Raw genomic sequence first — 16,669 nt, 5'->3', positions numbered from 1 at the left:
AATCTGCAATGTAAACAAAGTCATAGCAAAAGTGCAAGAAAGAGAAGTAAGTACATATAAGTTCCCATGATAACCCAGGTATAAACCTATAATTATCTTTAGACATCAGGGATGATTAGATAAAGAAGGTGATATTTAATCTTCTTGTGAAAAGGTAAATAAACCTTCACCAGCTCAACCAAAGTAGAATGTGGAAAATGCATTCCAGGTTGACGAACTGGCATTTGCAAAGGCCTGGGGTACAAAAAGGAAAGGTTCTTTGGGAACATAATTCATTATATTTGTAATATGAATGTATCTGGTATTTGTGTGGGACACAGGAACATGAGTACTTGGAGAGAGGTGGGAATAAAAAAAGCAATCAGGTTATGAGGAGGCTTGTCTACTACACTAAGAACTTTGAATTTAGTGGAATGGGAAACAGAGAATAGTATTTTTAGAAGGAAGAGACAAAATTCGCTTATTTATACATAATTTTACTCTGATGGTAGTGTACAGATTGGATATAAATGAAGGGTAAAGAGGTTCAGTTTATAATAATGACTCAGTTGTAGAATGAAATTGTGGTAATGGTGATAGTTTTATGCAAAAGAGACAAATGGAAGTGACAGCAATGACATGTATTGGTTACTCATTGGATGTGAAGTAAAAGGAGTAGTATAGTGAAAAAGAGAAGGATCCTCAAGAGGCTTTCTGATTTCTAGCTTAGGTAGTTAAGCTGTGAAAATGCAGAAGAGGGGAGATAGTTTTTATTTATGTTTTTAGTTTTAGAAAGGGGATTAGAATTTGGTTCTGGATGTAATGAGTCTGAGTTGTCCCTAAGATATTCTGAGATGTGCAATGGGACCTATTTTTCTACTACTCAGGAGCTTTTCTGGGTTAGGGCCTGTATAAGACTCAGGAATCAATGATATGAAAGTGATAATTAAAGCAGTAGGAGTCTATTGATTTATCTAGAGGGAGAGAATGAGGGTACAAAGAATTGGGATATCAAAAAAAGGAGAGTTAGAGAAGCAAAAATATATATATATTTTTTTGCACAGCAAAATTAATTCGAGAGTTTATTTCTGCATATTTACTCAACGTGAAAATTCAATTACATGAGTAAAAAAAATACTTATTTAATAATATATTTTCTCAAACTCATTATTTTTTTCCACCATGAATTTTGACATAAAAATAAATTTAAGTAATTCTGTTTTTCTCAGTTTAAGGTTTAAAGGTAAACTTGTGGTGATGACAGCCTCTGGCTAAAGCCAGAGGAAACCCCTGGCTGTTAGCGATAGTGACCATCAGTCTTCACAATTGGAACCATGAATATCTCCAGCTTTGTCACTAACACTTGCTCCTGGTGAACCAATCTGGAACCTAAGGGAAGCAGACGTGTCTGTGTCTCCAGACCTGGTAGACACATACCATCCTTTGCTCTTTATTTTGGAATACAAAAAAAAGAAAAGAAAAAAGAAAAAGAAATAGAAATACAATAACATTCTTCTCTTTAGAGAAGAAATTTTTTCTCTTGTAAATAAAACACAATTATCTGTACTTATTAAACTTTCTGCAGATCTTACAGATTGCCTACATATCACGTGAGTACATGGTACCTTAACTGCTTTCGTTTTGAAGTTATGGCAAACATCAGAGACTTACCTGTATTTTATCTTAACAACTAGTTGAGAAGATCACTAACACATTCTCCTAATTTTGGGTTACTAGCATTTATCATTAGCATATGTTTAAAGTCATAGTTTAAATTATTTCAAATTGAAGCTATCATTACAATAATCTATTTTAATATATGCCAGATGTCTATCTCTATTTAATCAAGAGTAAGAAGCACTGGATTTCTCTGAACACAAACTATCTGTTTACTAGGTGCTTCTAAAACATAAAACTATAAATTTTAAGTCTTTTATTTCTCCAATACTGCCATCACTATTTTCAAATCTATTTGCTGTATCACCTACTTTCTGTGTGCTTACCTCATAGGAAAGTTCATAACATGTTCTGGGCAAATGTTAAGGTCTTCTGCCTACAGCCTTGAAGTCTTCCACTGCTGGACAGAAATTAGTAAGAAATAATATAAAATTATTCTACCTGGATAAAGATAAACATAATTTGTAATTTATTCTTTGTATTGACTTAAAAAAGATTTAAAAAGAAGTGTCCTATTAGTGTTGGCTATGTGATATTTCAGCAAATGTTTCCATGTGTTTTTGAAATGCTCTTTAAATAAATATTCTGGAATAATATGAAGGAAAAAAATGCGCTTGGGAGTGGGAGGGATGCTTTGGACATCACACTCGAATTCTCATTATCTCTTCAAGTATGACCTACATCATTTATGGATAAAATAATATAAAGAAGAAAAAAATCTGTGAGATCACTGATGTCTGCCTTTCACATATTCATAGCAGGCATAATGACCTTTCTTTGTACATCTTATTCACAGTGAATAAATAAACAGGATGTATATCTTAACTCTTATCTTTTGCATTTCTTTTTTCATTTCAACTTAATCAAACCACACATTACTGTAAAAATATCATACTAACCATTTAAAAACTTTGATTTATTTTTCAGTGGTATTCCCATATGTATGGGAAAAGAACCTATTGCATGAAAACATGCAGAGACTAGATATAATTGCTACGGTTTTGTTCGACTATCAAGTCAGTTGTAAAACACATTGTAACCTAAAGGGTAGATGTTTAAGGAAAGCCTATCATGTGAAATATTAATTTTCAGAAGACTTTGTAACAAGCATCCTATAATTACACATCTTCGAAAGACCATCTGAACATATAATAGCCTATTAATTATCAAGATATATTCTAAACTGTACTTTAAAAGTCAAATCATGTTTGCCAATTGAAAAATAAGTTCAAATACAAATAAATGTAAAAGTAAAGAAAATAAGTACGGCATTTAAATTATCACTTCTTATGTTTAAGTTACTGAATAGTTAGATAAGCCCAACTCTTTCACTTTCTTTTACTCTCCCACAGAGTGACATGTTAAATAGTGAGAAGAACTAAAACATCAAATGTCTATGCAAAGGAATATATTTCTGTGCTGGAAGGAATAAATTCAATAAGAATAATGGCCAGACTGCATGGAATCAATTATACCTGGCAATAAAGCTAAAAGAATAGTGTTTCTTTTGTGAAATATTTTCCACATTGATTCTAACAATCTATGCAACATTGGTAGCATCTGTGAAAAAAATAAAATCATTTAAAGCAAAGAGCGGGGGAGAGGGAGGGATAGAGAGAAAGAATGCTTTGACTAATCCATTTTCTTACTTCATCTCCAGTTTGCCCTAAGCTGTTTTCCAATAACATGAAATCATTAAAAAAAAAAAAAAAAAAAAAGCTGGAGAAGACTAGATACATGAAATGTTTCTACAATATATATGAAAATGAGTTTACTAAATTCGATCATATTTTCACCTCCTTTAGTAAGGTGGGGAGGGCAAGTAATTCTTTAGATGATTCATTTGATTATAGGAAGCTAATTGTACATGACCACTTAACTCTTCACTTTTGTTTGGCTTTGTGTAACAGCTACTCTTGCTGAGAAACTGCAAGTTCAGCAGATATAAATTATGTTTTGCTGCAACATTTTTATTAAGATAACATTTTTTAATGTTTACTTTATTTATATAGGCAAATAGTTTTCCCTGGGAAGTAGATGTAATGATCTGTCTTACGAGTGTAAGCTGTTTTCTTTTCTTTTGGGTCAAGTTAAATTTTAGTTGGTCACCCACACTGTGAGCCTGGGTTTTGGTATAGTCATGTTGTGAGCAAAGAATTTCAGTAGGAGTCCCACCTGACTGACAAAAGCATTTTGGCTCATGCTAAATGCCTGGATGTTTTCTTTAAAAACATTACTTCAACTCTTCAAGGTACCAGAACTAATGCTTCAAGGAAGCCTATCTTTCTCAAAGGATTTCATAGGGAAAAAAAAAAAAAAAAACATAAAGTACATTCAATTCATTTATCATAATTTCAGTTCCTGCAATGTGCCAGCCACAATGTTTACTGCAGAGGTTAAAAAAATAACGAAAACATAAAATTTAATAAAGAACCCAAAATACAAAAGAAAAATCAATCTGTAGCAAAGTAGAAAATAAATGAGAGTATGTTTGGCTTCACATTTAGCAGCCTGCATTTCATCATATAAAACCTGTTGCCAAAATGAATATTTTAATTTTGAGGTGAACAATTCTTTTATCTGGAATATTTCAAGTAGTTCAGAGCAGGCTAACATAGTTTATTAGAGGCTAAGTTTGAATATCTTTAGCAGTCAAAATCATTTCAAAGGTTAACTTGGGATAAACACACTATTTATGCATTCTCCATTATATATCTTGGCTATTTCTCAGTAATGGGAACTAGAAAGACTCATAATTTGAAGACTTAATAATATAGGCTGGCACTTCCACTGGCCCACTGAATATTATAAGATACTCGTCCTGTCTTCTCACTGTGGATACATGACAATATTCACAACACACACATTTATTCAGTGAATTCTTACCTCCATGGCGCTCTCAATTTATGTACAGACTACCAGATAGTTTAGAAGAAAGCTGCATAAAAAAAACTTTTAACTGTGGAATATATATATTTATAGTATTTAATAAATTTTGTCACTTTGCCTCTAAGTAAGAATGACAGTTGTAGGGAAAAAACAGTCATTTAAGAATTCCATTTTTGGGGAGAAGAGTCTGTTCAAGTCCCATTTTTTAATTGGATTTTTGTTGCTGTCATTGTTGTTATCGAGTTGTATGAGTTCTTTGTACATTTTGGATATTGGGCTCTTATCGGTGGCATTGTTTGCAAATATATTCTTCCATTCAGATGGTTGCCTCTTTGCCTTGTTGACGGTTTCTTTTGCTGTGCAGAAGCTTTTTAGTTTGATATAGTTCCATTCATTTATTTTTGCTTTTATTTCCCTTGCCTTTGAGGTCAAATTCATAAAGTCCTCTTGAAGTCCAAAATCCATGATCTCGAGATAATCATGTTAAGCGAAATAAGCCAGACAGAAAAAATTGAAAGCTACATGATATCACTCATACATGGAATATACATCTAAAAGCAACAAACGACCATGAAAAATAAATAGAGACTCATGGACATGTACAGTGGACTAGTAGTTACCAGAGGGAAGGGGAGTGGAGGAAGTAGATAGGGGTAAAAGGGGTCAAATATGTGGTGATGGAAAGAAATCTAATTATGGGTGGTGAACACATGAGATGATATATATATGGCATACTGTTTACAATATATACATGACATGAAATTTATTAGATTTTGATGATTAATGTTATCCCAATAATTTTTAATAATAAAAAAATATTACTACTGTAAAACACACCCTTCTATAGGTAAGCAACAATAAAAAATTCTATTTTTGCAAGAAACATTTTCTAACTGCTTGGTAGAACCTCTTGAATTATTTGATAAAATCTGAAAATCTAATAAGTGTCTTAATTTCCTAACAGCATATAAATGTTAATAGAAGATTATAAGCCTAGAAGAAACATTATTTTGAATAATTAGTAGGACCGCTATGACTGAACTTGAATAATTTGGAACAAAGCATGTATGTGTAGGCCAAGAATATTAAAATTTAAGAAATCTGTTAACACTGGGCTAGTTGAAAGATATCTTGAGGCTTTCCACTTATAGAAACAATCTTACCTCTCACTATATAAACAATATTCTTCTTTGATCTGCATTCTGTAGTTATATGCATTTTTCTGGTATTTTAAATATGGAAGCATGATAGCCTTTGGATAGTATAAAAAACACAGTTATATGCAACTGATCTAACTAAAACATATTTAAAATTCATTCTTATTTTCTATCGTATACCCCTAAACCATTGACTGTTTTTCTCTTCTATTAATATGAAGCAACAGTTTTCCCATTTCCCTTCTTTAGGCAGGTTAATGATGATTGATCCATTCACAAGAAAAAGAAAAGAAAATCATAGCTCCTCAAAGCCTAACATCTGAAGTAACTATAATATATACCTTATCTAAGATTTTTATTTTCATTAGAATTGTTTAAGTTTTAATATCTATGTATTGGTATACTTTAAACAAAAACTTCCCTCAGTTTTACCCAAACACAGTGATGCTTTGAAATATACATATCAAGTGTGTTTATTTTTTAATATGCCAGTATAGTTTTAGAGTAAAATTTCCAAGGCATGCTACATTTAGAACTTGAAGTTAACTTTTAAAATCTCATTGTAATAGGTAACTGCTATTCTGAGTTTCTTAAAGACAAGAACAAAAGGCTTCTGAATATTAGCTCTGGATTTTGGAATATTGACACCACAGATCAATTGTATAACACACAGAGGACAGACTTTCCATTTCTTATTCTAGAGAAAATGGACTTTCCCTGTGCATAGGTATGACAAGAATTTATGTCTTAAGTTCCCCAAATAGACATTCCAGGGTGACAGATAAGAGAGGGAAAATACTTGGGAGTTTGAATTTGACATTTATTGGGTGACAAATATTCAGTGAAAGAACTAGAGAAAATAGGGGGCCTGAGATATTTTGAAGGGTCAGAGGGAGGCAAAGGCACAGATAACATGTGAAGTTGAGAGAAATATTTGTCTTTTCTGTGTGTCAGAGACATGCATAAAGAAGATTTAGCCATGTCACAGGGAAAGTTGCCAACAAATCTAAGTAACATAAAAGGCACATTAAAAAATTATTTATCTTTTATGAAAACCTTTAATTTTTTCCTAGATACTATGATGGATATAATGTTTATGCACAGAACTAAATGTCATAGTAATTTTTTATAAATTTTCTTAAATTTCAAAAGTAAGCTTTTATATTTCTCATTAGTACTTTCAGTGATACCACTCAACATCAAATTGATTGACATGTGGGTGTATGTGCTCATTTTATTTTCCTCTCCAGTATTTGGGAATCTGGATTTCTAGAAAAGAAACTACAAGAGAATAGAAGGAATCAACAAAGAAGTCCATTAAAATATAAGCTCCATTAGAGTAATACAAAATTTGTGTTTATTTGAAACATTTTCAAGAAAACAATTGTGCCCACGGAATAGCTGGCATGTGGTAGGTACTCATTAAGTATTAATTATAATTTTATAAATAAAAATGTTGATATTTTTACCACCATTGAAAGATAGAGGGTTTATTTTTATCCTAATTTTTGTTCTTTTGTGTACTTCTCTAATCCTTAGTAAATGAGACTTGATATTCTTATCGAAACAAAAATTTTTAAATGGCTCCCCAAAACATAATATTCTTTTTAAATTTTAATCAATTAATTAATTAATTTTTAAACATTTTATTGCATTATAGTTTTAAGTATACAGCACATTGTTTACACATTTATATATTTTAATACATTCTTCATACATACTTTAGTTTTATGATTGACATAAATTCATGGAAATCATCATAAGCAGCTGGATAGCACACGATTAAAAATAATAGTGACCTTTTGAACTTAAATTCTTAATATTTTTTATTATGAAGTATTCTTTTGTTTCTAAGAATATAGTCAATGCAGTTATTGTTTTTTTAATGTGGTTGTTAATTCTATAAAATATTTTCCAAATTCTCTTACAGTAAGTAGTAAAAAGGAGCTCTGTCTATTAGTGTAAGTTTGAAGTCTGATAGGGCTTCTTGCCAATGACACAAAATAGAATGCCATTATGTGTAACACATGCAGCCCATTATTTGAGGAAGAACGTAAATGGATCAGAAAACTTACTGGATGAAAAATGCTAAATATCATCCTGTATGATAATAGCTGTTCAAAATCTGATTGTAAAACATGTATAACTAGGCCTGAAAATGGTGAACTTGCTCAATAATTAACTAAGAATGTGCCATCTGAAGCAAGTAATATTCTCTCTATCCAAATCATTTCTTCTATAACTTCAACAGAGCAATATAAATTTGATGCCATTGGAGGAAAACAATTTTAATTATTATTTTTAAAGTTATTTATTACTTGTTAATTTGATATGCATTGTCTAACACTGAAGCTCATTTTCACTCTTGTTCTTTGAAATATATAGAAGTTCATGGAAGGATATAAAATTCTAAGTTATAGTATGTGAAAAAAAATTTTTTTAGCCAATAGTATAATCTGTGATGTAGAAAAATGGACTTTAGGAGTGTAGTAATTAAAGTGGATTGGGGCAGAAAAGGAGATGGAAATAAAATGTGAATTGAACAACTAAAAAGGTAACTTATCCTTTTAAAATTATTTTGAATATTTATTATACTTATGAATCTTGTTTTATTACATTTCAAAGAAATACTCAGTAGTAATATATAGACATCCAGAGTATTCTTTTATATAAATATTTGTTTAAGACTTTATGAATATATCCTGCAGACAAAGACCTTAGAAATGATAATAAACAAAGGCACAGATATTAATTTGGTCTTGGTTTTTATGGTTAAAGTATACCCCAACTATGGTATTCAACAATATAAAAATGTCAGTATTAAAATTACGCATAGGTCTAAAATTAAGGAACAAATTCTTCACATTAAGAAGTTAGAAACAGAAGAGAAAATTTTATTTAAAGTGAAAATAAGAAAGAAAATGTGTAGTACAACATATCAAAACTTTTGGGACACAGCAAAAGCATTCATAAGAGGACAGTTCATATTATTGCAGGCCTATCTCCAAAAACAAGAATGAGCCCAAGTAAACAACTTAATGTTTCATCTTTAAAAACTAGAAAAGGAAGAACAAATGAAGGCTAAAGTCAGCGAAAGGAAAGAAGAAATAACCAAAATTAGAGCAGAAATAAATGAAATTGAAAACAAACAAACAAACAAAAAACAAAAAAAAAATAAATGCAACAAAGAACTGGTTCTTCTAGAAGGTTAATAAAATTGACAAACCTTTGGTTAGACTCACTAAAAAAAAAAGAAAGAAAAGACACAAATAAATAAAACCAGGGATGAATGAGGAAAAATTATGACAGACACTGCAGAAATATGAAGGATCATACAAAAATATTATGAAAAAGTATATGACACCAAATTTAATAACCTAGAAGAAATACAACCTTCTTAGAGCAAATCAAGAAGAACTGGGAAATCTAAATAGACCGATCTGCAGTATGGAAATTAAAACAATCATCAAAAACCTAGCAAAAAGTAAAAGTCCAGGACCAGATGAATTCTACCAAACATTTGAAGAAGATTTAATTCCTCTTCTCCTCAAACTCTTCCAAACAATTGAAGAGTAGGCAATACTTCCCAACTCATTTTATGAGGCCAATATTACCCTGATATCAAAACCTGGTAAAAATAACACAAAAAAAGAAAACTACAGACCAATATCGCTCATGAACACAGATGCAAAAATCTTAAATAAAATACTAATGAACCGAATACAGCAACATATTAAAAAGATTATACACCGCAATCAAGTGGGCTTCATCCCAGAAGCACAAGGATGGCTCAACATATGCAAATCAATTAATTTGATACACTACATAAACAAATTAAAAAATAAGAATCATATGATCATATCAAAAGATGCAAAAAAAGCCTTTGACAAGATACAGCACCCATTTACGATAAAAAACATTGAAAATCAATATAGAAGGAAAGTACCTTAACATAATAAAGGCCATATATGACAAACCCTCAGCCAATATTATACTTAATGGTGAAAAACTAAAAACCTTCCCTCTAAGATGAGGAGCAAGACAAGGCTGTCCACTATGGCCACTGCTATTCAATATAACGTTGAAGGTTCTAGCGAGTGCAATCAGTCAAGAGAAAGATATAAAAGGCATCCAAATAGGAAACTGTCACTATTTGGAAATGACATGATTCTCTATCTAGAAAACCTTAACAACTCCACAAGAACACTACTAGAGACAATAAGCAAATAAAGTTTCTGGATACAAAATCAACGTTCAAAAATCCATAGCATTTTTATACTCTAACAACAAAGTGTCAGAAAAAGAAGTGGAATTGCCCCCAAAAGAATAAAATATCTAGGAATAAATTTAACCAAACATGTGAAGGACCTATATAATGAAAACTACAAGACCCTATTAAAAGAAATCGAAGAAGATACAAAGAAATGGAAAGATATTTCATGTTCTTGGATTGGAAGAATAAACATAGTTAAAATGACATATTACCTAAAACATTATACAGATTTATTGTAATCCTCATCAAAATCCCATTGGTATTTTTTAAAGAAATAGAACAAAAAAAAATCATCAGATTTGTATGGAAGTACAGAAGACCCTGAATTGCCCAAGCCATCCAGAGATAAAAGGACGAGGCTGAAGGCACCACTCTGCCCAACTTCAAATTATACTACAAAATGACAGCAATCAAAACACCATGGTATTGGTAGAAAAAGACACACAAACCAGTGGAACAGAATTGAGAGTCCAAAAGCAAACCCATATTTATATGGGAAAATAATTTTTGACAAAAAGCCAAAAACATAGAGTGAAGAAAGGAAAGCCTCTTCAATAAATGGTGCTGGGAAAATTGAAAAGCTATCCACAAAAGAATGAAACCAGATTGTTGTCTATTGCCACACACAAAAATTAACTCAAAATGGATTAAGGGCCTGAATATAAGACCCGAACCAATAAAATGAATAGAAGAAAACATAGAAACTAAACTTAAGAACCTTGGACTTAAAGAGGATTTTATGAATTTGACCTCAAAAGCAAGGAAAGTAAAAGCTTAAATAAATGAAGGGGACTACATCAAACTAAAAAGCTTCTGCTCAGCAAAAGCAATAAGGTAAAGAGACAACCATCAGAATGGGAAAATATATTCGTAAGCAACACCTCTGATATGGACCTAATATCCAAAACATACAAGGAATTCATACAACTCAATAACAACAACAACAAAAAAAACGAACAATTCAATCAAAAAATAGACAGAGGACTTGAACAGACACTTCTCCTTGGAGGACATACAAATGGCCAACTGATACATGAAAAGATGCCCAACATTTCTAGCTATTAGGGAAGCGCAAATCAAAATTACAATGTGATACCATCTCACACCTGCCAAAATAGCTATAATCAACAGGATAAGTGATAACAAATGTTGGAGAGGATGAAGAGAAAAAGGAATCCTCATACACTGCTCATGGGACTGTAAATTGGTACAGCCACTATGGAAAACAGTATGGAAGTTCTTCAAAAACCTAAGAATTGATCTACCGTGTGATCCAGCAATCCCTCTATTGGGTATTTACTGCAAAGACTTGAAAACTCATATCTGAAAAGATATTTGCACACTGATGTTCATAGTAGCATTATTCACAGTGGCCAGGAATTGGAAGCAACTGTAGCATCCTATGATAGATGATTGGCTAAAGAAGCTGTGGTACATATATACAATGGAATTTTACTCAGCCATAAGAAGAGATGAAATACTGCCATTTGCAATGACGTGAATGGATCTCGAGATAATCATGCTAAGTGAAATAAGTCAGACAGAAAAAGTTGAAAATCACATGATATCATTTATATGTGAGATATAAACCTAAAAGCAAAAAATGAACAAGACTAACAAACAGAGACTCATGGACATGGATCATAGACTACTGGTTACCAGAGGAAGTGGGAAGCAGGAGGTAGACGGGGTAAAGGGGATCAAATATGTGGTGACAGAAAGAAATCTAACTATGGGAGATGAATGCACAGTATAAACATATATATGCCTTACTGTTAAAGTGTACAGCTGAAACTATTATATTTTGTTGATCAATGTCACCATAAAATAGAAAGGAAGGATGGAAGGAAGGAAGGAAGGAAGGAAGGAAGGAAGGAAGGAAGGAAGGAAGGAAGGAAGAAGGAAGAAGGAAGAAGGAAGGAAGAAAATGAAAGATAAGAAAAAAAGTGGTATATGATAATAAAAATAATGAAGCCAAAAGTCAAATTGTTGAAATGCTTTTTTAAATTTTTTGAGAAATAGTTGAAATACTTCACTGTACAAATTTAAGGCATACAGAATGATGGTTCGATTTACCTATATTGTGAAATAATTACCACAGTAGGTTTAGTTAACATCTATCATCTCATATAGCTACAATAAAAAGAAAAAAAATTGCCTTATGATGAGAATTCTTAGCATCTACTTTCAATAACTTTCCTATGTATCATACAGCAGTGTTCACTGCCATTATCATGTACATTTCATCCCTAGTATACATATTCATCTTATAACTGGAAGTTTGTACCTTTTGACCCCCATTTTTCTAATTTCTCCTTCCCCAACCCTCCATTTCTGGTAACCACAAATCTCATCTTTTTTGTTTGTTTGTTTTTGATTCCACGTATTAGTGACATCATACAGTTTTTGTCTTTTTCTATGTGACATTTTACTTAGCAAAGTGCCTTTAAGGTCTATCCATGTTGTAAATGGTAAAATTTCATTATTTTTATGGCCAAGTAATATTCCATTATGTATATATACTACATCTTATTTATGCATTTGATTTTTGATTAGAGCATTTAATCTACTTACATGTAAAGTAATTATTTATAGATATGTAATAATTACCATTTTAATTGTTTTCTGATTGTTTTTAAAGTTCTCTGTTCCTTTCTTATTCTCTCGGTATCTTTTCTGGTATGTTCATGGCTTTCTGTAGTGTGTTTAAATTCCTTTCTCTTAATTTCTTGTATCTCTCATAGATTTTTTTGTGTGTTTATCATTTGCTTCATATATACCAAGCTATGTTTGTAAAAGTCTACTGTATGATAATGGTCACTTGAGTTCAAATATATACTGAAATCACTACCATTTTTACTCATCCCTCCACGTTTATGTTTTTGTCATTATTTTTTACTTCTTTTGTGTATGTTTGTATGTATCCTTTAATTTACCATTGTAATTATATATGATCTTCCTACTTTTGCCTTTTAATCTTTGTATTAACTTTAGTATTGGTTGATCCATTGCTTTTATTGTGTTTGCCTTTGTCAGTGAGATTTTTTTCTTAAAAAAGTACCTTTAATGTAGCTTGTGATACTGGTTTGGTGGTGATAAACTCATTCAGCTTTTTCTTATCTGGAACACAGTCACAGAGATTGGACCTACCAGATAAAAGGACTGATTCTAAAATTATAATTGGTTGTTTAGAAAAAGTTCTGCAAATATTAAGTTAGTATACATCTATACATCATCTATTGTCAGAGAGGAATTAGCAGCTAACATTTTCATTACCTGTTTGTCTAGAGAACCTGAGGACATTCTGATTTGATAAGATCAAATATGTGTGCATACACGTGCATGTGATTATTTATTTTTGTACTTACTTATGGTTATTTTGTTTACTTCATTTGGGTTCATTATAAACTGGACAACTACAATGATCATTGGAGAGCTGCTTGGCTCCCTTGCTGATACAGTCACCATTCATTAACCCCATCAACTAAGTCTGATACATTCTCTCACTGTATGTCCATTCTTCTATTTCTATGAAGACTGACTTTTCCTTTGACTACTGTAAGCATGGTAATTATATTTTATCTGCATACTTTTAATCTATACATATGTTTTATATTTAATGTAGTTTTCTTAAAGATCACACATAGATGGTCCTGTTTTTTTGATACACTCTTGCAATCTCTGTCTTTAATTGGTGCATTTAGATTATTGACATTCAAAGTGATTATTGACATAGTTGGAATAATAGCAACCATATTCATTACTGTTTTCTATTTGTTCTTATTTTTAATCTTCTATTCTTTTTCTGATTTTTGTGGTTTTGAGTATTTTATATGATTTGATTTTCTCTTCTCTCTCGAAATATCAGTTATACTTTCTTTTTTCAGTTGTTGCTCTAGGGTTTACAATATACATTTACAGCTAATCTATGTCTACTTTCAAATAACATTTTAACACTTCATGGGAAATGTGAGTACCTTATAATAATCATAATTCCCCTTCCCACTGATTGTAATTCATTTTACTTATATACAAGCACACATAAGCATATATATGTGTATATATATATATAAAGTATATATACATAAGGTATATATGCAAGCATATATAATTGAATACACTGTGGTATTATCATTTGAACAAATTGTTATCTGTTAGACAAATTAAAAATAAGAAACATAAAATTTTTTGTTTTATCTTCATGTATTCCTTCTTTGATGAACTTCCTTACTTTATGTAGATCCAAGTTTCTGACCTATATTATTTATCTTCTTTCTAAGAAACTCTTTTAATATTTTTTGTGAGCCATGTCTACTGACAATATAGCCCCTCAATTGTTTGTCTGAGAAATTCTTTATTTCTCTTTTGCTTTTGAAGAATAATTTTATAAGATACAGAATTTTAGGTTGGTGGGGATTTTTTTTCTCAAAACTTTAATTGCTACACCTCGTTCTCTTCTCCCTGCATAATCCGTAAGAAGTCAAATGTAATTCTTATCTTTGTTCCTCAAAAGTGAGGTGATTTTTTTTTCTATCATTGCTTTTTTAAGGATTTTTTCTTTATGTTTGGTTTCCTGTAGTTTGAAAATAACATGCCTAGGTGTAGTTTATTTATTTATTTTTGTTTTGCTTTTGTTATTGTTGTTTTTACATTATCCTGCTTGGTATTCCCTGAGCTTTCTGAATACATGCTTTGGAACTGATATTAATTTGGGGAAATTCTCATTATTGTTTAAAATATTTCTCTTTTTATCTTCCTTTCTTCTTCCTTGGTATTCTCATTATGCATATGTTACACCATTTATAGTAGTTTCAATTTCTTGAATATTCTGTCATTTTTTTTTTTTTGGTATTCATTCTCTTTGTTTTTTGGTTTTCAAAAATTCTATTGCTATAACCTTTAGTTCAAGATTCTCTTCTCAGCTGTGTTCAGTCTACTAATAAGCCCATCAAAAGCATTCTTCAGTTCTGTCACAGTGTTTTTTATCTCTAGCACGTCTGTTCAGTTCTTAGGATTTCCATCTATCTATTTAGATTACTCATTTGTTTTTAAAGCCCTCAGCATATTAAAGTTGTTTTTATTTCCCTGTCTGAAAATTCCAACATCTCTGCGATGTCTGGTTCCAGTGCTTGCTCTATCTCTTCAAATTGTGGGGTTTTTTTTGTCTTTTGGTATGCCCTGTAATGTTTTCTTGACAGTTAAACATAATGTACTGGGTAAAAGGAATTCTTTTATATAGGCCTTAATAATGTAGTGGTGAGGGTGGGGAAAAAGGAAGCATTCTCTAGTCCTAAAATCAGATCCCAGTCTTTTAGTGAACCTGTGCATATGGACTGTGAACTTCACAAGAATTTCTCATATTTTCCCCCTGTAGGTAGGATAGGATCACTAGAGTGGGCTAAAGCTGGATTAGTGGGCTAATTATATACCTTCAGGTTAGACTCTAATTAACTAGTTTTCCCTGATGGCAGGCCTTATTAAGAAGATGCATTTCAAAGTTGTTATTTAGTCCCTCCCCATGCTGAAAGTATAAAAGGATTTTCCTCTGATATATACTGTGAGAAATTGGTGGAGATTTTGTAGGTAAATCTCACAGAACTGTCAGGGGACACCCCTATTACTGGGTCCCCTAAAGTTTTTAACTCTTAGACTAGTCTTCGTTGAGTCTCCAGAAATTCATCAATTATAGTTAGGATTTTCTTTCCCCCCTCACTGGTTCCTGAGGCCTTTTCAGCTGGTGAGTTTCTGTTCTGGAGTAAGCCATGAATTCCTGTTTTGTCTGTCTCTACAAACTTAGGGGCAGTGATTTGCCCCATGTCCTCCCCATTAACAGATCCAAGAAAAGTTTTTCAGTCTGTTTACTGTTTCACTTGTTAGGAAGGAGTGGCAACTTTCAAGCCCTTACATGTGGAACCAGAAACCGTCTCAAGACAGACTTTTTCTCTCTTTTTTTTTTTATTGTGAGATCCATTTATTCAAAAAATATATTTATTTCTGTAAGTACACATATATGTAAATACATAAGAAGTTAAGAGTAGTTACTTCTATAAAGGAAAGATGGAGTGGAGGTGGGGTGGGGAAAGTAGAAATGGGCAAGAAAGTCCTGTATTTTACTTTTCATTTTAAAATTTAGAATGCATTTATATACATTTGACCTAATTAACGATCGCTGGTTTATTTGTAACATCTAAATCAATAACTGGGCCCTTTTGTGGTCATTCATAGACGTAATTCATGTACAGAGTGGCAAAAAGTGTGTTGCTTGACACACACATTTCTGGCCGAAGAAGAAAGACTTTTCTTATAGTTTATGATTTATTATTTTGCTGTCCATCTTTACAACATAAACTTGCATCATTCTTTATTCTGTCAAACAACACAGTTTCTTCTAAGTTTAGACAAGATATCAAATACATAAAACTTTACTTATTTTTTCTATCTTGCCTTAAATTAGGCACACGATATTCTTTTTAATGTTTATCATTAAGTGATTATCAGAATAAACATTCTGTTAACTTTTAGGATCTTTGACTTTCAATAACATCCTTCTCAAATATATGCATGATTTCTTCTACTGTCAGTCTATGAAAACACCTCATGTTTTTATTTTTTTTTATTTCAGTAATTGTCAGTAGTAGATCTAATGGTTTAATAGCTTTGCTTAAAATATTGTTACTTTCCAACTTACAACATT

This window comes from Rousettus aegyptiacus, unplaced genomic scaffold (genome assembly GCF_014176215.1).
Source record: "Rousettus aegyptiacus isolate mRouAeg1 unplaced genomic scaffold, mRouAeg1.p scaffold_m13_p_2, whole genome shotgun sequence".
NCBI classification, from domain to species: domain Eukaryota; kingdom Metazoa; phylum Chordata; class Mammalia; order Chiroptera; family Pteropodidae; genus Rousettus; species Rousettus aegyptiacus.
The sequence above is the reverse complement of the archived record's forward strand: the minus strand, read 5'-3'. Positions refer to the sequence as shown.